Raw genomic sequence first — 26645 nt, forward strand, 5'->3', positions numbered from 1 at the left:
GTTACTTACACTGCTTGTATTTAATAATACATTATGATGAATTGATGATTACATATCTGCATTAATTTGTGTCTTGCCTTGGATAGGACGGCACTGGTTAGTAACTTTATATTGAACACCCCCACCTTCTTCTGTGACCTACATATTTCTGTAAAAGTTCCTTAAAGTTGAATTCCAGGTATGGCAATTTTTACTTTTGTCTAGCTTGGACCAATGTAGGTATGTATGTGTAGGATGCCCCTGGAAGATGGAAATCACTGTAGGAGGCACTGTTTGGTCTCGTGCCAAGCTTGCTGCACTTCTGCTTACTGAACGCAGGAGGCCTCTTGCTTTACATGGGCGCCATTCAGTGAACGCTTTCCATTTTCTCAGTAAATGCAAAGTGTTCTCTGATTGGATGAGGCTGAGGAGGAGACTGTAACATCACCACCCCTTTCTGCCTCATCCAATTAGAGAATGCTTTAATTGAGAAAACAAAGAGTGTTCCCTCAATGGTTCCCATGCCAAGCAAGCAACTTCCTGTGTTCACAATGCAGCAGGCCAGCCACTTGGTGCAGGATCCGGAAGCAAGTGGAGATTATTGTTATTATTATTATAATACAGGATTTATATAGTGCCAACAGTTTGCGCTGCTCTTTACAACAAAAGGGCAGACAGTACAATTACAGTACAATTACAATACAAATTAATACAGGAGGATTCAGAGGGCCCTGCTCCTTAGAGCTTACAATCTAAGAGGGAGGGTTGAGAGATACAAAAGATAATAACTGTGGGGGATGCACTGATGGACAAAATACATGTACAGTTGTTAGGTGGGGGCAGGATAGGCCTCTCTGAAGAGATGAGTTTTCAGGGATCATGGTATCTACTACACTGATTTCCATATTCCACTGGGATTGGCCAGGTATGGCAGATACTTACTTACATTGGTTCAATCTTGACCAACATAATTATCAGACATGTGCATTTCATTTTGATTAGTTTTTTGGACGTAAATTTCATTTTCAGAGATTTGGATGTATATGAATTCCCCAATGGACATTGAAACTTATGTCAACAAATCTGAAAAGAGTTATACCTAAATTAATAAATGCACTTGTTTCATTGGGATGACGTCACATGAAAGTAGTTCACGCCCAAGGGGAAATTAATCTAATTGTTAAATTTGTTTGATAATTTGAATTTGGATAACAATCCATTGGTTAAATCAGATGCACTTGATGTCAGTCTATATTGTCCAATCAGCTCATGTAATTTCTTTTTGGCGGGTTGGACTAGTGTCTAAAAATATTGAATCCTTCCAATTCAAATCCGTCTGATTCAATAGTATATTGAATATATATCAATCTATATTATAGCAGTCTTCCAGAAAAACTGCAGATTTTATTAATCCACTCAGACCATGGAATATACGAAACGAATGGCAAAGATTTGAAATGAGTTACGAAAACAAATTGGGTCAACATAACGAATATGACCAAAACAAAATTATTCAATGAACAAATGCATCTGAAACAAATGCAGGTTTCCGGCATACACATAATAATAATGTAAAAATAGGAATTAATAGGTATTGTTTATGAAGGGATTTTACATAATGGGTGGTTTGGTATTTTGGCACTGCAAGTGCAAAAAGTAAAAGGCAAAACCAATTAAACTGTATATTGTAGACATATTTCTATGTTAGATTGTGACTTGGTGGCAGTAAAAACATATGGTTAATCTGCTTTTTTACCTCACTAGCTCCTTAACCTAACATGGCATCTGGAGAGAGTGGTAGACATTCCATAGCAAAAATTATACCACATGTCGCATTTGGAGGCCAGTACCGTAATGAATGCAGTTGTAGAGCAGTGCTGCAGCCTTTCAAGGGTTTAAACAGAAGTCCCAGAGGCAACATATCGCCTTTGAACAGCCTGTCAAATGCCTCTGAAAAGTGTTCCACCACTGATCGTATTTCAGAGGAGCAGCATTGACAATTGCAAGTCTAACTCTCTGCACAAAACAAAAAAAACATGTAGCAGATATCTGCAGCATATGTACATTTCCTCATGTTTTATCATTTTAAAAATGCTGGTAGTACAAAGAAAGTACCTCTTGAGCCTACCAAATATCCAGTGAGCTCCTAAACTTTCTTTGGTCAACAGCACTGAACTGAAATCCCATGTCATGTGGTCAACCCTGCCTGAGTTCTTCCCTGCTTCCCTTCACTCCTCGCTTTTTCTCTCCACAGTTTAAAGCAACCTTTCTCAACCAGGGTGCCTTGAGCTTTCTTCAGGGGTGCCTTGGCAAAATCTCTGAAAATTTCCCAAAACGTGTATACAAGCCAGCGGGTGGACAAGCCTTTTAGTTACACAAAGCCACAGATTTTCATTGTGTACCATTACGACCTTCTAGCCGCCTGCATCCTGACAACCAATGACATCATCAGTTGATAAGGAGGATGTCACCTGCCTGCACGGCATCCTAGTTTGACCCTCCCCCGCCCCTCTCCATCAGTGCTGGGGTCACATTAGCTCAGTGATGGAGAAAAACTGAGGGAGAAGAGAAACACTGGGATACTAGTCAGTACCAGTGTGCATAAGTGTATTTTCTTTGAAAGAATAAATCACCTCTAATGTTGGGTGCCCTACATGTGTGGATGTTACTGTGTTATATAAAACTATTAGAATAGTTTTTTACATTTTAGAATGGGGTGCCCTTTTAAAATTATGGACAGTCTTGAGGCACGTCCATAATTTTAAAGGGTGCCTTGACTGAAAAAATGTTGAGAGACACTGGTTTAAAGAATAAATGTAGTGGTATTTTTTTCTTGAAATCAGCACCAGGGACAGTACCTATAAAGAATGAAAAGTTTCCTGTGTGCTGATGGCTGCTTTGTTAGTTGAAATCTTCATTCCTCTGCCCACAGATACCTCTGCAGATGTGATCTTCCAGTGCTGTGCAGTTTAGCCACTGGACCTGTCGCAGGCGATCATCAAAAGTGCAGAATTTGCCTGCCCGTTCCACCCGTCTCCTCCAATCATAAAATCTGTACTCATGTTTCCGCAAAGCCCTTTATGAATGAAGTAGGCAGATCTTATATTCATCTATCTGTCCTCCATTCATAAGGTGCTTTGCAGGAAACAATATCATTCCTATACCTGACATCTCTATACTACCCCCCTCCTACCACCTCTCCTTAGCCCTTTACCAACTGTCTTCCTTACCCTACCACATTTCCTCCCCCTTCCCACCTGACCTCTTTATCCTACCTCCTGTCCTTGTCCTACATACATCTGTTCTCTCCCCACTACATCCTGTTCTGTCTATATTACCTTTTGTCCTCTCCCATTTCCCACCTGTCCTCTCCATCCTACCACCAGTCCCCTTTCCCCTTCACCTGACCTCTCTTTCCTACCTCCTGTCCTCTTCCTCATACCTCTTGTAATCATCACCTGATAACTCTAACCTATCTTGTTTCCCCTCCCAGCTATCACCAGCCTACCACCTTTCTTCTCCCCCTTACCACCTGACCCCTCTATGCTATCTACTGACATCCCCCTACCTGTGCACCCCATACTACCACCTGTCTTCTCCATACCATCTGATTCATTTATCTTATCACCTCCCCCCCCCCTCATTACCACCAGACCCCCCTATTCTACTACCTACTGTTCTCATCATCCTATCACCTGTCCTCCCTATCCTACCACCTATCCTCTCCTTCTTACCACCTGACCTCTCTCTCCCACCTCCTGTTCTCTCAATTGTACCTTTTGTAATCATCACCTGACATCTCCAACCTATCTTGTTTTCCTTCCTAGCTATCACCTGTCCTCCTCAACCTACCACATTTATTCTCCCCCTTACCACCAGACTCCTCTATCCTACTTACTGTGCTAATCATCTTACCACCTGTCCTCCCAAGCCTTCCACCTATCATCTCCCCATTACTACCTGGCCCCTCTATCCTAACTACTGTCTTCTCCATTCTTCCACCTTTCCACCCCATCCGACCACCTGTCTTCTCCCCTCAAACATCTGACTCCTCTATCCTACCACCTTTCCTCTCCATCCTACTACCTGTCCTCTCCTCCTTACCATCTGACCTCTATATCCTACCTACTGTCTTTTCCATCCTTCCACCTTTCCACCCCATCCAACCACCTGTCTTCTCCCCTTACCATCTGACTCCTCTATCCTACCTCCTGTCCTCTCCAACCTACCACCTGTCCTCTCCACCTTACCACCTGAACATTCTATCCTACCTACTATCCTCCTCACCCTACCATCATTCCTTGCCCTCTTAGCTTCTGAGCCTTTTATCCTACCATCTGCTCTCTCAATCCCATCTACCATCTACCCTCTCCCCCTTACCACTTGACCTCTGCATCCTACCTCCTGTCCACTCCATCCAACCCTCCAATATCTCCTTCCTACTTCTTGTCATCGAACCTCTACCACTTGACTTGTCTACAACACATCCTACCTCTCTCTACTGCCTCTGGTTCTATGCATAATGGTGTAATGGATTGTGTTAATCTCAGATAAAAGGTAAACTGAGTGAACTTTCTGACTTTAACACAGCTTCATTGTTTACTAGATGGCATTAGCTGCTCCCCAATTGATTTTACTTCTCTTTAATGTTATGCTTGTGACTTCCTAACATAATAATGCTATCTGCGCAATGCCACCCTGTACCTTCCCAAGCCTCACTGTCTGTCTGTGGTCATTTCTGTAAGATCAACAATTATGCTCGAATCTGAACGTTAGCCTTTTTTTTCCTCCTTTCTTCTTTAGTGGCTGAACATTTTGTTTAAATTAATGGAATGAAAACAATGGCCTTTGAGACAGGCTTTTAAATATCGCCATTAGTACACAATTTATTCTGCCGGCCAGACAAGGAAAATATAATTGCGTGATTACATTTATAATTAAAAACATTATCTTAAATTAAAGGATTTCTCCTAAATTGAGACGGGAATTTATTCCCAAAAGCTTTTGTTAGTTTCAACTATATTACTGGCTGGTTATTAAATTGCACCGTAGAAAGGGGTAGCCTCCCCCCCCCCTCCTTCCATGAATGAAGATGGAATTGATTTTAAAAGTTAAACAGGCAATACAATGACATTGTTTAAAATTCAGATTTACCAAGGAGCCCATTCAGTACATTCAACATCTCTGTGCGGACAGGTAATCGTTTTGTTTTGTCACAATGGCAGGTTGAACGCACATGAATGCGCTCACGCAAGAGAACGTGATTGTTTATGCTGTTGCTGTGACCAACTCATCAGCTAAATAAACAACTGAAATGTGTATTTGTGAACTGTTTTACCTGCTATGATTGATGTGCTTTTGTTTAGCCAGACTTGTGATGCCAGCACCCCCACCAGACAGCAGAGCCAGGTAAGTGACCTTATTGTTCCTCACAGCAAATAAGCAATACAGCTTGATCATTGTTCCTCCCCACTTGGCTTGTGATTGGACAATGAAGGAGCATCACCTCACCAAACTGGTCTAGGCATCAGTCCCTACCTTCCTCCTCAGCAAGCGCCCAGTGTTAAATTGACATCAATGCAGGCTATTACACTAAGCTAATACAAAGACAGTTTCAGGCACTTATTCTAATTGTATTTAAAAATATACTTAGACACTGTTACCTGCCCATTCATGGCAAAGGGACAGTACCTCTAGATGGAGCACCCCATACTGCCCCCAGGAAGGTATGCTTCCCTATTCAAGGAATATATACTTATGCCGCTGCAGGAGTCCACCCTGAGTAAGTTCTGGTGGCTATACCTTGCTGAGGTGTTGTACTATCATTAAGCACTGTCATTCTTCTCCGATTGGATAAAGTGATGGCGGCACTTTAATAACTGTATAATAAACATATATATGCATTGTAAGTGTTTCTGATATCTGGAGCTTTGGCACTAATATGAACCTTGGCTGTTCAGGATATAGTTAAGGTAAGATTTGTCTTCAGTGGCCACCCCATGTGACTTCTTGAACCCCCTTTAAAAGTGCTGTGACTTGGAATTGGTTGGAGAATGCAACAAAAGGAGCAGGTATGTCCAAAGGTAGCCAGGAACGTAGCTAGGAAGTATGGCAGGGAACGTTCACCATGAATCCCTTGTACGCTTGTAGGTGTCTTGGTCCTCTAGACTCTATATGAAATATCATTTTCTGGCTTGTTAGTCAAAATAAAGTGTCTGTGAGCCAAAAGCACTAGATACTGATCCATATAAAGCATTTTAATAAGAGTTATACAGGCAATAATATCATAGGCAGGGGCGGACTAACCATTTGGAAACTCGGGCACTGCCCGAGGGCCCGGGGTCAGTAGGGGGCCCCATGAGATGCCCCTGGTACTTTTTTCATAGGCTTTTTTGAGTTTGGGCAAGGACACAGGGGCCCCATGATCCCCTATTGCCCGGGGGCCCCATGAGTTGTCAGTCCGCCCCTGATCATAGGCAATGATTTGTAGTAGCTTATTTATTGAAAGTTACATTATCAGCATTCAAAAGTGATCAATTTCCAATCAATTTTAATAAGATATCTATTAGAATTAATTGACTGTGAAAATAGGTCCAAATATATTGGATTAGTTTATGGAATAAAAATAGATCCTTTAAGCTGGGTTCACACTGATGCGGTGCGGAATTCACAATGTTTTCGGTGCGAATGCCGCACCGCATCAGAATCGCACCTCGTTCATGCGAACAGCTGTGAGTGTGTATGTAAAGTTAACAACACCCTGAAATCGGTCCGCAAAACATGGTGTGATATGCAGAATCGGATCACATAGGTGTGAATACCCATGCGATCCGATTCTAGTGCAGACCCAAAAAAGGGTCCTGCTCCTTTTTGTGCAGGTACTGTGCAATTAGAGCCATACAGAATGCACTGCGGTTCCTGTGCAAATCACATGTGATGTACCAAGCCGCATATATGTGAACCCAGGCTGAGTCTTGAAAGCTGATCCATCATGACACAGCTACAGTACTTTGCCTCTGTGCAGGAGGTGCCTGTAATAAAGACTAGTCACTGCTGCTCTCATTCCCTGTGGGAGGGTGAGTAGTCTTGTATCGCCCCCTCCTGTAGTTTACTGCAGGAAGCCTTTGGTGGATGGGCCTGCTGGGCCCCACAACTCTGCTTTGTGCATGTATAGCACAGTGATGATAATACTGTTACTTTTAAAAGGCAATATTTGGGTATTTAATCCCACGGCATTTGTATTTAAACCCATTGAGTAAATATAAAGTTTTTGTGCCTGGAATTAAGCTTTAGGATTGATCTATCAACAATCAAAACCTATTAAACTAAATTCCAATCAAATGATCAGTAATTGCTACAGCCCCAAACGTCCATAAACTTCAAGAAGATAAATCAGGGACAGTCTGTCATTGCAAAAACTGATTTGATTAGGCAAAAGTTATAAACTGATCTGAGCGGTGAAGGAAAAAGAAAAAAAACAGCATTTCTGTTTGCATGTGATTGGATGATGGAAGTCAGCAGAGCTTCTGCTCATTTACTAAGCTCTGGAGCAACTGCTCTTGAGTCCAGCTGCACTTTGCAAGGTGCACAGTCTATTTTCCTTTAGTAAATCAACCCCTATAGGTTTTTTATGTGTTCCCAATCACTCAGCATGTCTACAAAAAAGTTTGTAAAAATCTTTATCTATTTCTTAGATGTTTACCAGCAGGAGGTGTCATGGCCGACTGCAAGGTTTTTTGAATAATTTTAGAGTGAGCCTGTCCCAAATCTGTCCTCATTAATGCCCAGCCTCTATACCCCTTTGTTAGAACAGACAGGGAGTTATTTACTAAAACTGCATGGTACAAAATCTGGTGCAGCTCTGCATAGAAACCAATCAGCTTCCAGGTTTTATTGTCAACGCTTAATTGAACGAGCTGAGGTTAGAAACTGATTGGCTCCCATGCACAACTGCACCAGATTCTGAGTGCACCAGTTTTAGTAAATCTACTCTACTGTGTGGGCAGCACAGTGGCTAAATGGTTAGCACTTCTGCCTGGCAGTACTAGGGTCGTTGGTTCAAATCCCAAACACAGCACCACCTGCCTGGAGTTTGCATGTTCTCCCTGTGCCTGCGTGGGTTTCCTCTGGGTACTCTGGTTTCCTCCCAGACTCCAAAGACATGCTGGTAGGTTAAATGGCTCCTGTCTAAATTGGCCCTAGTATGTGTATGCAAGTCCCTAACCCTTGAGGGTTGGGGACTCATGTGAATGTAAAATACAGTACATATGTAAAAGCGTTGCATAAATTGATGGCACTATATAAGTACCTGAAATAAATAAATACTGTGTTCAAATCCTGTTACAATTGAAAATAAGGATCTGCATGTACCAGGGGTGGACTGACAACTCATGGGGCCCCCAGGCAATAGGGGATCATTGGGCCCCTGAGTCCTTTCCCAAACTCAAAAAAGCCTATGAAACAGGTACCAGGGGCATCTCATGAGGCCCCCTACTGACCCCAGGCCCTTGGGCAGTGCCCGAGTTTCCAAAGGGTCAGTCCATCCCTGGCATGCACAGTACAGACAGGGTTAATTATGGCAAACCCAGCTGTCCAGCCCCCTCATAAGCAAAGAGAACTACCTAAAATTTTTTCCTTGCTGGAGGGTCCAGAATCGAGCATCTAAGAAAGGTAAATTGCAATGTTTAAATGTTTTTTTTTTAAGTTTTGCTATGTGAATAGGGACATGTAACAAATATAAAGTAGGTGTTATCCCAGTTTAGCTGTAAAAGTGGAGATAGACTTCAAGAAGGATGGCATGGCAATTGTTCCAAGAAAGCCTGCTTTAAATGTATTTATTGCTGTATTTAGTTATATGTACCAGGTATAGTGTGATCCAAGTTGGATGCCCTTTTTGCTTTGTGGAATTTCATACAGCATGCACCCGGATAGAATTTGACAAAAGCCCTGTAAGTAATTGTACATATTTGTTGTACATCTATATTAATACATTTCATGAACAATTTTTTGCCATGACGGTGAATTAAAAAATAACAAAACACAGGTACCTTCGTTGTTACAGGCTCAGCTCTGTCATTATCTCTGCCTTGACAGGAGAGCACTGAGTGTGACAAAAAGGAGCAATTACCCTCCAGTGAGACAAAACAGAAATTCAGCATACTTGATCATCTTTTTTTTTCGTCTTTCAATAAAAAGTGACAGTTGTGTTGGAGGTATGATAGTTGTGAGAATACATCTTGACATGTGGGGCATTGTAACTGCATGGAGCCTTAGGTGAGGCAAAGGCCTGGAGTGACAGGAGGAGAGACGCACATAAATACAAAAATGTTCTTACACATTCCTTATCTGTGTATATGGATGACATTTCTATTAATGAAAATGCAGTCATTTTTTTTTTAGATTTACATGAAAGACTGATCAGGTTGGTAGAAATAAACTTATCAATATGTGTTATTATTTCAAAGCTGAGCTCTGGCCCGCTCATAAATGTTCCCTTTTAGATGTTCTGCACCCTAGTAAGACACTATGGGGGAGATTTATTAAAACTTATGCACTCAAAATCTGGTGCAGCAGTGCATGTTAGCCAATCAGCTTTCAACTTCAGCTTGTCTATAGCTTTAAAGCAGAACAATGCTCACCTCCAATCCTGCAATGGGCTGTACCAGAGCTCCCGCCACGGCCGCTGACATCTTCAGGTGGCCGGCTTCCAGGTTTCGAACACCGGCGCTGTCATTGGCTAGGCGGGGATGATGTCACTCCTGCGCATGCGCTGGAGTCCCGTCAAATTTGGTATTGCCAAAATTGTGCAGTGAGCTGCACCTGTGTGGCTCACTGTACAGGAGCAGACAGGTAGGTAGCTTTAATGCAGAAGAGACAAAGCATGTCTCTTCTGCATTGAAAATCCTGCTTGTCCATCCATTTTTAATTTTTACCTAAAGTTCTACTATAACAATAAAACCTGGAAGCTGCAGAGCTGCAGCATAATTTGCACCATGCAGTTTTAGTAAATAGCCCCCTTATGCTCATTTAATCTAAAGGGATGTAGTAAGGAGCAATACACACCTTATTCCTCCCTCACCCGGCAGTTGATGCTCTCGTCCGCTCCCTCTCTGAATGTAGGCGAACCCTCATTGTGCTCATATGCAATGCAGAAATTCGTAAGGATGTATGACTGCCCTTATGTACATATAATATATGCTCAATACATATGCAGGCTCTTCTTCTTTCTAAATAAAAACTGATATAAAGGAAAAAAAGACAGATAGATTAAACTCTAAGGGGTTTAGATTAAACTCCAAGGGGTTTCCCACACTAACATCTACCAAACACTAAGGGATCTATTGATAAAATAAATGCTGTACGATTGTCACACAACAGTCTCGAATAATCAACGGAATGTGTCTAATATGTTTATTTCCTATTATCGTCAACTTCATCTAGTGGCCATAATGCGGTATTTTCCTGAAACACCTAATTTAGGAAAATACTGCATTATGGCCAATAGAAGAAGCTGATGATCCTGGGAAATAAACATATTAGACACATATACTCCAGGCAACAAAAAAACAATTATCCCTGGCAGTAGTGTTGTGCCTGCACTGCAAGGGTTAATTGCTCCTTTAGTTCTGGGGGTACAATAAAAATCAGATTTCCTTTTCCAATCCTCAGCCCCTTCTTGCTCCCCACAGTGTCTTCTCTCCAACATCCCAGTGGCCTAGGGCAGGGGCGTCCCTAGGGTTTTTGTCACCCGGTGCGATAACACTTGGTGACACCCCCTCCGACGATCCCTGCAGAAAGGATCTGATCTGCGGATTGAGACTCCGATTCCATTATGCTCCCCAATCCACAGATCCAATCCATCCTGTGGGGATCGTTGGCTTTCTTTACAACTTATCTTTTAGTGGAGCTAATCCGGTGTCACCCCGTATAGGTTGCATTTTGACGATCCACGCAGGATAGTTCGGATCTGCGGATTGAGCATAATGGATTGGAGTCTGATCCATTATGCTCCCCAATTTGCAGATCCAATCCATCCTGCGGGGATCGTCGGCTTGCTTTACAACTTACCTTTCCGTGGAGCGGGTCTGGTGTCATCCCGTGCACGCACCCCTCACACCTGCCTCAGGACGCCACTGGCCTAGGGTCCTGATGCCATCAAGACCAATGCATGGACGTGTTGATGCTGAGGGACAGGGGCGGACTGACAACTCATGGGGCCCTTGGGCAATAGGGGATCATGGGGCCCCTGTGTCCTTGCCCAAACTCCAAAAAGCCTATGAAAAAGGTACCAGGGCATCTCATGGGGCCCCCTACTGACCCCGGGCCCTCGGGCAGTGCCCGAGTTTTCAAATGGTCAGTCCGCCCCTGCTGAGGGACAATGTCCTACCTGAATATGGGGGAGTGAAGGATCAGGTAAGTAAATGTATTTCTCCTCTCCTCTAGATAAAATGAGCAATTAACCCTTGCAGGGCAGGTGCAGCCCCACTGCTAGGGATAGTTTTACATTTTTCCCAGAGTCAGGCTTTAATAGCCCGGAATTGCAAATTTCCCAGAAAATAGTAAATTACGTCTGTGAATAGCAAAAAGTTCACAAAATTGCTTACTGTGAATGGAAGGAGCTAGTTCTTGGGCCGTGTGACCATTATTATATATATTCTTGGTGGTAAAAATCTTGTAGGAGTAACATTTTTGTGTTTGATGGCTGTAGGCATGCAGTAGAGAATCTTTAATAAGACAAATACGATTTGTTTCACTATTACTGTACACAGTTTGGCAGGAACTCGCGGTTCTATTACACAGCCACATGTGGCTGTAAGATCGAAATGTCATTTTTACTTGTAGTGATTACTGTATATGGTTTTATGGAAATTAAATTACTGCCATTGCCAAAGGGGGATTTCAGAATGGTAGGAAACATTCCGCCGACTTCTTACAAGCTGCAGACATCCAGAAAGCTTCCATCCCAGCTGCTTCCATCCTAATGGATCTGTGTGCATTCCTTCATCATTTCTGAGATCAAAAGTTGTCATCCTATTAAAGAACTAAGGAGCTGCGGCAGAATTTTTATAAACTCCATGGCAGTGAGGTATTACATATGAAAAATAAATAAATAAATAAATAAAACCTCTATCTTCTTTTACATAGATCATAATGCAGAACTCTAGATGAATATAAAAGACACATTTTAAAGTGATTGCAAAGGGTATTTTTTAAAATAATAAACTTTATGCCTACCTTCCCTGTGCAGTGGTTTTACATAGAGCAGCACCGATCCTCCTCTTCTGGGGTCCCCTGATGGCGCTCCTGGCCCCCCCTCTTCTCGGTGTACTACCATAGAAAGACACTTCCTATGGTAGCGAACCTGCAGGCTCAATCCTGAGCCATACTGCCTGCATCTATAGACACAGACAGTGTGGCTTGATGCCGCCCCACGCTCCCTCGTCACATGATTTGATTGACAGCAGCAGTAGACAATGGCTCCCCCTGCTATCAATCTGTAAGGAGGGAGAGAGAAGAGAGTGTAATTTCAGGGGGTGGGGAGCTGAAGTTATACTCTGCAGAGCTCAGTGAGGAGAGTTCTGATAGCTGATTGGAGGGAAGGGACACACCCCCTTCACACAGCACACAGGAAACATTTTCCAAAATGTTCAACCTTTTTTTGTTTATATCGTATAATAAAAAAGCAAAAACCCAGTGGTGATCAAATACCACCAAAAGAAAGGTCTATTTGTGTGAAAATAAAATAATTAAAAATTTAGTTTTGATACAAATTAGCATTACTGTGCAATTATCAGTTAAAGTAGCACAGTGCCAAATAGTAGAAAATGGTCTGGTCATGAACGGGGTAAAACCTTCAGTAGCTCTCCAAGAAGAGGATTTTTGTGTAAAGACTTGTACATAGTTCAGGAAGATTATCCTCAGTTACAGTTCCATTGGGCATCCTGTACACCCCTTACCCTATCCAATCCCCTAATATAATCACAAAAACAAAGCTCAAGGACTGTTTACTGACTCTTGGATGCAAGTCTATGTGAAGATGCGTGTTGCCTGGCTGTGCAGGACTATAGCGGGACCAAAATATCTAGGGACTCCTAAGGAGGTATTGCTACACTTAATTTACTCAAGTAAAGTGTGAAAACTTTGTTAATGAAGTATAGAAAGCAGCAAGTGGTCACCAGGGATAACAGAAGTCTACAGCCAGTACGAGCAGCCTGTCATGAAGCATGTACCTGTGATAGGTGGGATGTCCTCTAGCAATGAGGAAGTTGTTGTCGGCACTCTCTGAGCAGTTCATCTCCCATATCAGCAGGAGCAGATCAGTACTGTAGAGGTTCCCGACCTGGTCAGAGGTACAGATGAGGAGGACTTAACAGAGTACACATGAAGTCTGCGCTAGGAGCTTGGCAGGACTCCATTCCATTACTGCAAGTGAAGTAGCAGAGATGCACTGGACAGGTGGAGTGGACACCAGCTCAGCACGCCCCTCCTAAGTGTAACAACTGATAGTGAAGGTGTACATTGACACGGAGATGGAGGTAACTGGAGTACAATTTATCTGTTCAAGTGTACACGCCGTATGGCCATCTGAGTTGGAGGTCCGCTTTGAGGCTGAGTAATCCCTGAAAGTGACCTCCGCCTTGTTCCAGGGCATTGGTGAGCATGGCACAAGTCAAGGTACCTCATATGCATGCGAGTGACCCCAGATTAGGTGCCCAGAAAAACCCACCCTGGGGGTAGGCCTCTGATGTGACTCATGCTTGGTGCCCAAAGAACTGGGAAACATGGAGGATGTACCACCTGCCTACCCTTACATACTTACTATATGGAGCACATGGTTCATAAACTCTCTTTCCCATGGCTCTGATCTACCTCACCTATCTCCAACCTGCCTGAGACTCCAATGTGTGTTTCAATGTTCAGCTGAGCAAAGTCACTAACACAGCAGCCATGCATTCTCCCCCAATCCCTGACAATGACAATATTCAGGCCTGACCCTAATGCACTTAGCATTGTGGGGAGGCAGGTGGAGTTTCACATGTTTTCAGACATCCAGAGGTACCAAATACTTGCTAGGAGATAATGTCAAAGTAGCATGTGGAAGGCAAGAACACTTAAGGAATACAGTCAGGGCTTTTTCCAACCTGGAACTTGGTGGAAATGAGTTCCACCACCTCTGGCTCAGGCCCTCTGCTCCCCGCTCACCACTATCACTTGTAAACACAGAAGTCCAGCTTCTGTGCTTACAAGTGACAGCTCATCTGCAATGGCTCCCACATATCTGGTCTCCTGAGAGGCTCCCAATGAGTGCATAGTTTAGTTCCTGCACCTATTTCCCGAGGAAAAAAAGCCCTGTATACAATAAATAAATAAACGGTTTCTCAAAGTCCCATATCCTACCAATATAATTGCTAAGCGTAAATGGAGGAGAGGAACCACCAGTATTACACAAATTGGTATTGAAATTAACAAAAATAAATAAATAAATAAAAAGAAACCTGGCTAAGGCTCTACTCTACTAAAGATATGTACTCTCAAAAATGAACAGGTCTTCCAGTGGGCAGCTAAGCATGCATATTCCATATACTTATCAATTCATATAGCTATTTATTACATATCAAAAAATCATAGAAAAAAGACACATAAAGCAAACATATATATAAAATAGCATAATTGGCTAGTTATTAAAAACAGCAGCTGCAGCTGGCTCCCATAAACCACCTCAAATATTATTGAAAATAATTAATGTGGGACTAAAGTTCTCATATGATGATGTCTGATGATGTGGAAGATATTTCCTTAATTGTACAAATTTCTCAAGTTTTCTATTGGAGGAAGCTTTTTTCATGTATGTAAGACCCTTCAGGTTCAGCTAGGGGGAGTTAGTCTTTTTCTTAGATAGAGGCTTGGTAGGAGCCTGGGTATGAGCCAGCAAGGTTACTTTAGGTCAGGGCTGAGGGCTCTGCAAGTCAGTTCTCTGATACCTCCCCCTGCTCTAGAAGCTGGAGACGTTTCTAAAAGTCAGTATGTGGGGGTGAGGAGGAGCTGGCCTGCATACTTAAGGGATCTTGGCATGGGGCCAGGATAGCCCTTAAATATGATTGAGCCTGATCAGCAGGGTAGAATATCAGGTGGAAGATGGAGTGAAGGTGTGGAGCCAGGAAAGGGGCCCACCTAGTGGCAGGGTGCTGTAAAGGAGGATCTCTCTGCCTCAACGTCTCCTGAGAGAGGACAGCCTGTGGAGCAAGGAAGGAGCCAGACCAGCATCAGGCCTGAAGGCAGCCACCAACCCACTAAGCTTCCAGTAGAAACAGAGTGAGTAACCCTTTACCCCTTGGGCCAGATAACGGGAGAGGGCAGTCAGGTAGAGAACCCAACTAGCTCCTCATCTGCAACTGTTTCAAGTTTGCAGCTTTTGGGTCCCCTTGCCCAGGGAATAGTCTCAGGCAGCTGGGTGAAGAAGAGGATTCAGCTAGGGTCCGAGGAGGTACAAGAGAAAGCTTTGGAGGCTCTTAAAGGAGAGACTAATTTTGGTCCACATGTTTGTATATAGTTGTCCTCAAGTTTACAGTTCCTTGGGCATCCCATGCTCCCCTCAACCCCATCCAAGTTGTATACCCCTTAATAAAATAACAAAACCAGGCTGAAGAACTGTTTACTGACTCTGAGTGCAAAGTGTGGAGGAAAATGTGTACTGCCTAGCTGTGCAGAGCTTTATGGGGTAATGCTACATGCATAACACTGGAAGAACAGTCTGGATAAAAGCGCACAGATGTGTCTCAAAGGAAATAAGTGAATGGTATATATCAAATGTGATTGGTAGGGAAAAAACTCACTGCTGCCACGGTAAAAACACATCAGTTTGTGGAAAGTATGAACAGGAGTCAGGCGCTGTGTAGTTTTGTGATAAAAGTAATACACCTTATATTGAGGTGTGCCTTTAATAATACATATGATAAAAAATAGATAACCAGCCTGTGGCTTTAAGAAGCCAGGTTCCAAGATGGACGGCCCGTCCGCTCAGAGGGAAGTAGTGGAGTAGAATGCCTGTCAGTGCAGGGACCACGTGTATCCGATGTCCCAGCGTCCCGGATGACGTCACCACGATGTGGAGAGACGGAGGGGAGGAACTCTTGCTGGAGCCGCAGCTTTAGGACGAAGAGGCCGGTTGCCAGGACAACATGTTTTGCGCGCATGCGCTTTAACAAGTCATGCATAACAGTGGATTCTTTGGGACATTAATTCATACTCCTGTACAGAAGAGATATTATCAGACATCATCATATGAGAACTTTAGTCCCACATCTGTTATTTTCATTAATATTTGGGGTAGTTTAAGGGTTTTATGTATGTGTGTAGAGCTACCCCTACACACATACATAGCCAAGCAACATGTGTTTTCCAGACACAACAGTCCATGGGCTTGTTTTTTAGGATTTACTAGGGAATTCAACTTGGATAGGGTAAAGGGGTTACGGAATGCCCAATTTGGTTAAAGAATAACAAAATGATGACAGTTTCCTTCTTTAGTACACTGCAAAATGACAGACAATGACTGTGTTCCAGCCGCAACCACAACAGTCTTTAGGAAAGTAATCACCTAGGAATTCGGAGTCCCCTGAGTGGACAACTTGTAGGAGCTCTTGGTGAACAAATTACCAGCCCACTAGGCTATGGTATCTGATCCCAGGTCAAGGAATTGTGTAAGCATTAGACTGTCTCCTGAAGACTTGCCAATAACTTGCATCTAGCAGACTTTTCCTTATAGGACTTGGGGGTGTAGAGGTACTCACAGTTCCTAGTCCTGCAGCTATGGATGGAACTGCTTTCAGGCCTTCTGCTGGGCTGTTTTTTTTCCCAGACTTTGTAGGCTTTCTTTCCCAGGTGGACTGCAGGGCAGTGGAGCTCCCTCTTTCAGCTTTCCTCCTTCCCTCAACCTCCAGCCTGGAAGCAGAACCCCTATCTCCAGGGCTTCCTCCCAGGCTACACAGCAGCACCTCAGCCATCCATCTTCCAACTGACTCCCTTGCTGGCCAGGCTCTGTCATATTTATGGGCCAGTCTGCCACACTGCCAGGCCTCCTGCCTGCGACTGGTAAGATTCCCATAAATATGCAGATCAGCTCTTCCTAGCTTCCGTCTACTGACTTCTAGAAGCTTCTCCAAGCTTCTAGAGCAGGGGGAGGGACCAGATGACTGACCTGTAGAGCTCTCCAGCCTGACCTGAAGTAACCCCTCTGTCTCACACTAAGGCTTTTAACAAGCCTTGAGCTACACTAAATAATCTATCTGCATTAGAGGGCGCTACATCTGTTTGCTTTTTGTGCCTTTTTTTCTATGATTTTTGTTATGTAATAAACAGATATTGATATGAATATGAATTGATAACTATATTGAGCTTGCATGCTTAGCTGCCACTGGAAGTCCTGTTTAATTTTGAGAGTACATATTTTTAGTAGAGCCGTAGCCAGGTTTTTATTAATTTTTTTTTATTATTATTTTTGTACAATGCAAGAACACATACCTTTGCATACAGTAAAATGAACCCAGGGTGCTAATGGTATTACCTAATATACAGATAGCCAATAATAACCTAAATACAAAATAGCAAACTAAGTAATCATTAGAAAAATTAGAAAATCATATGATCATAACTTGAAACATACACATATGATCTATAAAGCAGTGAGTGCGACTTTCACATTGATAACTGTCATTAAAAACACAGGCGTTTGGAAGATTCACCTGTCTGGTGAATGTCAGATTTATCACCTTATAAATATACACCTTCAGGTAGATTTAAGCCCTAACAGGCTTATATCTAAGGGGAGCACCAAGCTCCACTCCAACTTCTATGATTAAGTCCTTATTGGTTGAAACATGTAATAGGGGTGGTTCAAGAGAGGGAGCTGTCATTGCCATGCTGCCATGCTTCTTGACATTTTATACAACAATTGAAGACTTTTGTGATACATCCAGTGTTGTGCAACTATTTCCTTCCTAACGGAGTGGCATTTAGCTTGCTAAAGTAATGTGTATTCAAAACAACTCCCATTTTTAAATTGAACACTTGTTTTTAACTTTTATTACATGCTTTGCTGCATCTTAGTCCCTCTGATCTCCTGGAACATTTTTACAACAATTTACTGTCTACTTACACTTCAGCATGATATTTCTCAGGACATGGTTCCCAATGGTGCCAACAGTGAACCATGCCTGTCTAATATGTGTTGAAAAGGCCACTTATAGGCTCCAACAAGGTGACAACCTAGGAGCACAACTGCAAGACAATAACACAGTTATCACCCTATAACAGGAAGTGTCCGAATAAGCACCTTCATGGCAGAATTAGCAGGTGTTATTTTAATGAAAGCAGCAGATTTAAAAATATTGATAAATTATTTTTGAAATGCTAATGTGTAAAAGCTTTTATTTAAGATTTTAGTGACTGGGTTTACATATATTTTGGTAAAGAAATATTTATTTTGGGTGTAAATATACTTAAATGAATATTTTGATAAGTAAAAATGTTTTTTATGGGTTTAAATATATGTTAATGAATATTTTGATAAGTAAAGTTTTTGGGGGGTTTAAATATACTTTAATGAATATGTTGATAAGTAAATATTTGGGAGGGTTAAATATACGTTTATGAAAATTTTATTAAATAAAGATTTTGGGGGTTTAAATATACTTTAATGAATATTTTGATAAGTAAAGATTTCTGGGGGTTTAAATATACTTTAATGAATATTTTGATAAGTATAGATATTTGTTATGGGTTTAAATATACTTTAATGAATATTTTGATAAAGATTTGGGGGGTTTACATATACTTTAATGAAAATTTTGATAAGTAAAGATTTTGGGGGGTTTAAATATACTTTAATGAATATTTTGATAAGTATAGATATTTTTTATGGGTTTATATATACTTTGAATATTTTGATGAGTAAAGATATTTTTTATGAGTTCACATATACTTTAATGAGAACACACCAGAGAAGTAGACTATTTAAAAGTACACTCATTAGTAAATATCTACATTGTCCAATAAATGAACAATAACATTTCACGCTGATCCCTGATGTTTCACTGCCACATCTTGTCGCTCTCTGGAAACCTCATTCCCATTCCGCCCGCTTCCCTCCTTTGTGCAAATCTTTTTGCCTCAAATTGGCTGAAACATAATTTTGACTACAAGGTGAAAATTACTAGCCAATAAATAATTGTTTTTATCCGTACATTTCAGCGATAAATCTGTCTCTAGATGATCCCCCTCTTTAATTACAGCAACATCAAGAAAATTAATTTGATTAAAGTTACAAGTCAAGGTGAATTTAATTGCATCATGTTTATTATTAGTAGACCAGATAATTAACTTCAAATCTTTAATAGACTCATCCTATAAGAAGAGCCCATCTTTCCATATATTTCCCCCTCATTTCTTCGACGGAAGAATATCGCACTGCTCATTAAGGGTGCACTCCAATTTAGTATCCAAATGAAAAAATGACATTAATACGTTGGATGGGATAAATCTCTGTGATTAATCCTCTACAAATCAGACAAGAACATGTTATAAAAATGAAGTTGAAAGGTGCAGGTAATTTATGTCGGAAATATGACATTACGGAAAGGTTTTGTCTTCTGCCTGATGGGTTCTGAGACGTGGAAACTCAGCACAATGTAGTGCCTTGCTGAAAGGCTCGCAGAGGTGGCAAACGGTCATGAGGTCTTAGCACCATGAAAATCCACAGGGGGCAATTGTCCCCCCATCTGAGAAAAGTCAAATTCCAAGACTGAGGCTGAGCTTTTGGACCTCTTCTGGCCTGCTCCTCTTCAAAGTCTCCTCTGCTATGATCACTTTACTCCTTAACACATCCAGAAGGCCAACATTGGAGGGTAGGTCACAGGCTACAATCTTGCTCCTGAAAGTGGAATGAGTAAAATTACATCTGTGGTCTTGCAGCTATCCTGATAAATCCAGCTAGTGAAATTTATTCGGGGCTGAGCACTCTAGCAGCCACCCCCCCCTTACTTTACACATCTTGTATTCATATGCAGCAGGTTATCATTGTTCAATTGTATGCTGACATCTAATGGCAGTTTCTGATCACTACAACCTGTTTAAATGTGATTTTGGTTATTCCCTCTGTCCTCCCCTCTTGATTAGTGCTAGTTAGTGTAGCCCTAGCTGTGCATACATAATCTGGAGCAGCTGTGCATACTAACCAATCAGCTTCCAGGTTTTCTGATTGGTTACTGTGCACAGCTGTACCAATTTCTGTGTGCACCAGTTTTAGTAAATTTCCCCATTGTCTTTTTACACTTCAAAAGAATGTAAACATATCCCCTGTACTGCAATTAGCCGAAGCAAAATTTTACTTGGATTCAACTTCTGTGCCTTATTGAAGAGTTAAGCTGCCTGTGGAAGGTGCCAGGTCGGCAGGAGTCTATGGAGCTATGTCACTACATAAAGCGACATTTGAAACAGAACACATAACAAATACAACAGTCTACATGCTCAGTTCACCAAACCATTGTGTTGCCATGCACTGAAGAAAAATGTAAACCTCTTTTTTTGGAGCGCACAAAAATACTACAACATGCGTCAATGTGTTACAATACATAGAATTACAAGTTTTAAAAGAAGAGAAAAAAGGTAAGCGCTCTATTGTTTTGACAATGAATTGCAGCGTGTGTTCACCCTGCATACCACACATCAGCACACATGCAGAAGGTGCACAATTACACATACTCTGTGCTATGAACAAGCCTCAAGAGTATCAAAGTGTATCAAACCTCTAAAAAATATATCTCAGGTTACCAGTCCTCAGATATGTTGGCTGCATTTTATTCTTTTACTTCATTTTCAACTGGTGATCTTTGTGTATATCACACTTCCTATCCTTGGGTAGCTACATTCACTCACTGCACTGTATCTGTGGAGGGACACATGGTTGTTACCCATGCTGGACCTCCAATATGTCTTCCTCTCTTCACAGAGCTGTGGATATTTTTTTTACTGGGGGGGGGAGGGGGTTCAGCTCGCAGCTTAGCTGCATTTTTACCACTCCCCCCAACTTCTCCCCCATGAAGGAAGGGAGGGGTGAGTGGAAGGAAGGGTAAGTGGAAGGAAAGGAAGGAAAGGAAGGAAGGAAGGAAGGAAGGAAGGAAGGAAGGAAGGAAGGGAGGGGTGGGTGGAAGGAAGGGAGGGTGGGTGGAAGAAGGGGAGGGTGGAAGGAAGGGAGGAAGGGGTGGGTGGAAGGAAGGATGAGGTGGGTGGAAGGAAGGAAGGAAGGGGTGGATGGAAGTAAGGAAGGGAGGGGTGGAAGGAAGGGTGGGTGGAAGAAGGGGTGGGTGGAAGGAAGGGAGTGGTGGGTGGAAGGAAGGACAAGGTGGGTGGAAGGAAGGGAGGTGTGGGTGGAAGGAAGGAAGGGAGGGGTGGGTGGAAGGAAGGGAGGGATGGAAGGAAGGTTATGTTGGGCTCACCATGACTCACTCAGATGCATCAATTCAGGGCTGTCAGCTGCTGTGTTCAGGTTCCCGCCCACACCCTTCTGAAGCTGCATGGGCTGGAGTGTGGGCAGGCACAGGGGGAGGGATAGTAGATCCAGCCTCTCTCCCCTCTTCTCCTATTGGTGTGGAGGATGGAGGGAGGGGCTGGGCACTGAGAAGAACACAGCGGCGGTAAGGCGGACGGGGGGCAGAAAGAAACCGGAACGATCAGGTATGTTCTGTGCAGCAGTGGGCGCGGTGACTAGCAGCAATCTCCTGTATGGCTTTAATTGAAGCAGTTGGAAGCTGATTCTCCTCTTCTCCCTCCCTCGGCTTCCAGCTGCTTCATTGAAAGCCATACAGGAGATCACTGCTTGTCCTTGCCCCCAACTCCACCCCTCCTACACACCTCTTGTCCCGGCACTTCTCGCCGCCACCTTATTTCCACTCGTGGGTGAGTGGAAATTTTGAGGACTGCAGGGATGGTTGGCAACTGTGCTCTGAGTGGGGTTCAGACCCCCTGACCTCCCCCTTATCTACGCCCCTGTCTCTTCATCTTCATTACATGGGGGTGGAGAGAAGTAGTTTGCAAAAGGCAGATAACATTGTTTGTGTTTTTAGTTAATGTCAGAGGAAGTTACAAGGACACTGCATTTCTAGTAGGATCAACAGATATTTTCTGTACTTGCTGAAAATGTTTTCAACCTAAAACATTTAATCTAATGCAGCCACCGTTAACCACCACCATCTAAGAAAAGCAGCATTACATTTTTGAGGGGGGGTTAGCAATCCTTTAAAATGAACATGTCATTATCATGTTGTTTATATTAATAAAGTAGTGTTTCTAAGGGAAGGGTGGATATTTTCAATTTAGATTTTCATTGGGATAAATATCTTTTAATGGCTTTAATTTTATAATTTTCAGGATTTGTCCAATGCTTGAGGTTAATTATAATATATACAGTATGAACATTAATGAGGTTTTCTAATTGAATGTCACTTTAATATATTGCTGATAGTTCCACATGAGAGTGAAAAGTCAGTGCACACTAGCGCTAATAGTCCAGCCTGGCTGTTAGAATTGGTCATACTTATGACCTATCTACATGCTGTCTCCAGGCTCAACAAACCAGCCACAGCTTGGGCCCCCCAATCCACCTTTCGGCACCTGCCATTTCCTTAACAACCATGACTTTTTTACTGTCAGTGGGATTCCCAGTTGACAGCAGATTGTAAGCAAAAGAATTCTGGTATCTGGTATGGATTTTGAGGGAGACTCCATGTAAAAAAAAGGCTTGGAGAACCAAGAACCCCGGCTCTTCTTTTGCTTACATTCTGCTGTCAGCTGCGAATCTCACTGACAGCAAATGAATGAGTCATGGTTGTTAAGGATGCGGCAGGTGTCGGCTCCTTAACAACCAGTTATTCACTGGTTGTTAAGGGCAGCAGCAGCTGCCAGCATTAAAATATCTCTAGTTTCACTACTAAAATATCACATCACTTTAAGAAATAGTGTATGCAGCAGTTTACTAACGTTCTTTAGTGCATTGCAAAAAATGTTTTTAAAACGCTAAGATCTTAAAATGGTACATACTGCTGCGTGAATGGAGCCCATAATCTTTAACACATTATTGTAATTTTTATTTTTAATTTTTAATCCATTCAAATCCACAGAATTCAATAAAATAATGAACCTAGTGAGCCTGCCGTGAATCTACTTCCTGTTACAGGGTGACAATTGTCTCTCACATGTGCTGCTGTGTTGTCACTCAATCACACCTGCCCCTGGTGGAGACTACATGCAGCTATGCCCCTGCAGATTGCTCAGCTGTGGCCAAGCATTGTCACTAAAGGGAAGCCAGTCCAGAACAATGGCGTGCAGCTGACCCCCCTGGAGCAGGTGTATCTAAACAAGAAGTGGCTGAAAAAGGTTGGAGGAGTTGAGCAGCACTGAAATGCAAAGAGGTATGCAAATAGGTCTGAATATAGTATTTTCTAGTATTTTATTTAAATAAAATATCAATCCAAGACCAGCTGAAGAAAAATCAAGTGCTAGTAACTTTATTTATATGAACAACATGAACAGAGAGTCCCCACTTGGGACCTTCTCCTCTGATGTGTTTCACCCATAAGGCTGGGGTTAACCACTATAGTACCGCACTATATTTGAAAAATGACTAGCACGGCAAGGCTGTCAGTACTTTGCTTAATCAGAGCACTGCTCATCAGTGTCCTATTTATCAGTGCAGCCCTATCAGTGTCCATCAGTGCAGCATAGCAGTACCCATCAGTGCAGCTTAGCAGTGCCAATCAGTGCCCATCAGTTCTGCCTATCAGTGCCTCCTTATCAGTGCTCATCAGTGCAGCCTCATCAGTGCTGCCTCAGCAGTACCCATCAGTGCCACCTCAGCATAGCAGTACCCATCAGTGCAGCTTAGCAGTGTCAATCAGTACCCATCAGTGCCACCTCATCACTGCAGCCTCATCAGTGCCCATCAATGCTGTCTCAGCAATACCCATCAGTGCAGCCTCATCAGCACACATCAGTGAAGAAGAAAAATTACTTATTTGCAAAATTTATTACAGAATTTTCGGTCTTTTTTCGTTTGTTTAGCAAAAAATAATAAAAACCAGTGGTGATTAAATACCACCAAAAGAAAGCTCTATCTGTCTTAAAAAAGATAACAATTTTAAATGGGTACAGTGTTGCATGACCGTGCAATTGTCATTCAAAGTGCAACAGTACTGAAAGTTAAACATTTGCCTGTGCAGGGAGGGGTGAATATGCCCAATATTGAAGCGGTTAATCAAGGAGTACTTGTACAGTCTGTGGGGCATAGGATAAGCCCAGGCTGCCATTTAGCACCAGCTCATCCATGAGGATGACCTGATTATTTTCTTTCCATTAAAAACAATATTTTAAAATCATTAAGCTGTATCTCAAAATGCTGCAACCCAAAATGAAGGAAGGCATGGTCTCTTTGAAGAAATCTACCATATTTTAAAAACTGTTTCATTCCTGTCTGAGTGTAGCAGCAAGTATCAGAATTTGAATCAGAATTGTTAAAGCAGATACTGTGAATATTACATGTTTTGATACATGTGGTGACGGTTACCATTTGTATGTGTAAAGTTTTAACTGCGAACCTAAAGCGGTATTAAACCCAAAACCAAAAATTTTATATATTGTAGCCAATGTTGGGACAAGTCATTCAGCACCTGGGGCAGAGAAGCCAAACTGCGCTCCCCCCCCCTCCTCTTTATTATGTGCAAGCTTAGAGGATGCTACCCCCAGCAGTCACCCATTTGTCAAAATTCCTTGTATCAGAATGAGCTCGCTGGCTCCCCCATCCATACAGTAAACCACTGCGCACAGAGCAGCGCCCCTCCTGCCCACCTCTTGTCCTGGTCCTGATTGCAGCTTATGCATCATTATATGTGGTGGCCGCATCTGGTTTTTTTTTTAAGCTTTCTACCCTTTGTTTTCACCTGGTGATCTGGCCAGTATTAGAGTTCCTCCACGCTGGATGAAGGAACACAGGGGGCACCTTTGGATAGCAGCATTGTTAATCTGGGGGGAAAGGAGTGTTAAGCCCGGCCATATATAGATCCAATTTTGTCCGGTTCAGCAGAGACTAGCCTGTTAGTTTTTCCCAAACGATTAGTCATAGCCAACAGCACTGATCATTGTATTCTGTTGGCAGGGAAGGCACTCCACCAGCAGAATACAATAGCTCAGGGGGAAAAATTTCCTCCATCCACATAGAATGTGTGGGTAAGGGAATTGGCTTTTTTCTTTCATTCAACCTGCTTGTTGAACAAAAACAATGAATAATGTATGGCCTGCCTTAGATATACTAGCACATTTAGATACACTAACAAATTGAAGATAAACTCCAGCTAACTTTATAATCAGTTACAGCAAGAGTTTTTTTTTCCTTTGGGATATAGGTTTTACATAAATAAATTTAAAAAAGATAATCTTTGTAAGCACCCCTGTCAGTGGTCTCAACTCTGTAACTGCTACATCTGCAGAACAACTTGTTCTGTTGAAAAACAACAGACTTACTGGCAGAATAACCGGTTGCAAATAAGGGAAAGAAAGCCTAAAAAAGAATACGAATGCAGCCATCACATCTCAGAATTGGTAAGCTGCAATATAGTAAATGTTTGCTTTTGGGTTTTAAACTGCTTTAACCTGCACCACTGATGTCCACTCCTTGTTGGTACTTACATGGCTGTCCCGTAAGCTGGAAAATCTCTGAGTTGGGCGAGGCTGAGAGTGAAAATCGTCAAAGTTATGTTACTTAGATGACAAGATGCAAATACAGCTAGTCATCCGCCTCTTATCTCCCCACAACGCAGTCTTCAGTGCTTGAGTACACAGTCACCAGAGTCAACATCTGACTTTCAGTCTAAATGTCTGATCTGGTAGTATGCTGCTGTGACTTGTAGTTCCCCAATCTTAATAGGCCTGAAGATTGCAATTCATGATCTAGGACAACATCTTCTTATTAATGACATGAGGCACATTCATAATCTAATGAGCAATTGCCAGAAGGCAGACTGAAATGAATAAAGGCTCCAATTCATCCTGAAACCGTTGGTAAAAATAATAGATGCAAAGGGAAAAGATTGCAATGCGCACCTTTAGCCCATCTGAAAAGTGAAGCAGCAAGAAAGATTTATCATCTAGTCTCGCCCGCCCCACCTAGGTCAAAAGCCAGAGTTGTGCATATTACCAGCCATTTGTTATGCATGTTTGCTCCATCCGCCATGGCTGTGGGGACAAACCTAACTTGTGTCTGCTTCCCTATATAGTCAGAACCATCCATGCTGACAGCAGCTGCCTGGGGCTGACCAATAAAGTGTGTCCACTTCACCAAGTGGGAATACATAGCATGATACCAATTAAGATTTCTGCATGCTGCAGGGGCTGCCCTGTCACATTCTCTTTATTAAGTTCCGTCTCATTGTACAACACCACACAATTTGTGCCCCCCTCCCCTTCCTTCTAGTCCCACCGGCCTAAGTCATGAATTCATATTTTCATATCCCCAATGTTTCTGCAAAAAGGGGGGGGCGGGGGGTTGTTCCTTTAAATGGCCGAGTATAGATCACAAAACATGAAACTCTCCAGTGTGTAATTGATTTGTATTGTGTGCCATC

At 42.4% G+C, this 26645-nt stretch overlaps 1 long non-coding RNA gene across 1 annotated transcript; it reads right to left on the minus strand.

Moving 5' to 3' along the window:
* Window positions 1-19310: 19310 nt before the first annotated feature.
* Window positions 19311-26253, minus strand: LOC149456352 (uncharacterized). The gene is made up of 2 exons (XR_016313879.1): window positions 25711-26253; window positions 19311-19906 (listed from the first exon to the last, which is right to left on the minus strand). It is a non-coding gene; the product is annotated as an uncharacterized LOC149456352 (long non-coding RNA).
* Between the last annotated feature and the right edge of the window lie 392 nt (window positions 26254-26645).

This window comes from Staurois parvus, unplaced genomic scaffold, assembly GCF_062004578.1.
Source record: "Staurois parvus isolate SC_StPar_1 unplaced genomic scaffold, SC_StPar_1.0 ptg000362l, whole genome shotgun sequence".
Classification (NCBI taxonomy): Eukaryota; Metazoa; Chordata; class Amphibia; order Anura; family Ranidae; genus Staurois; species Staurois parvus.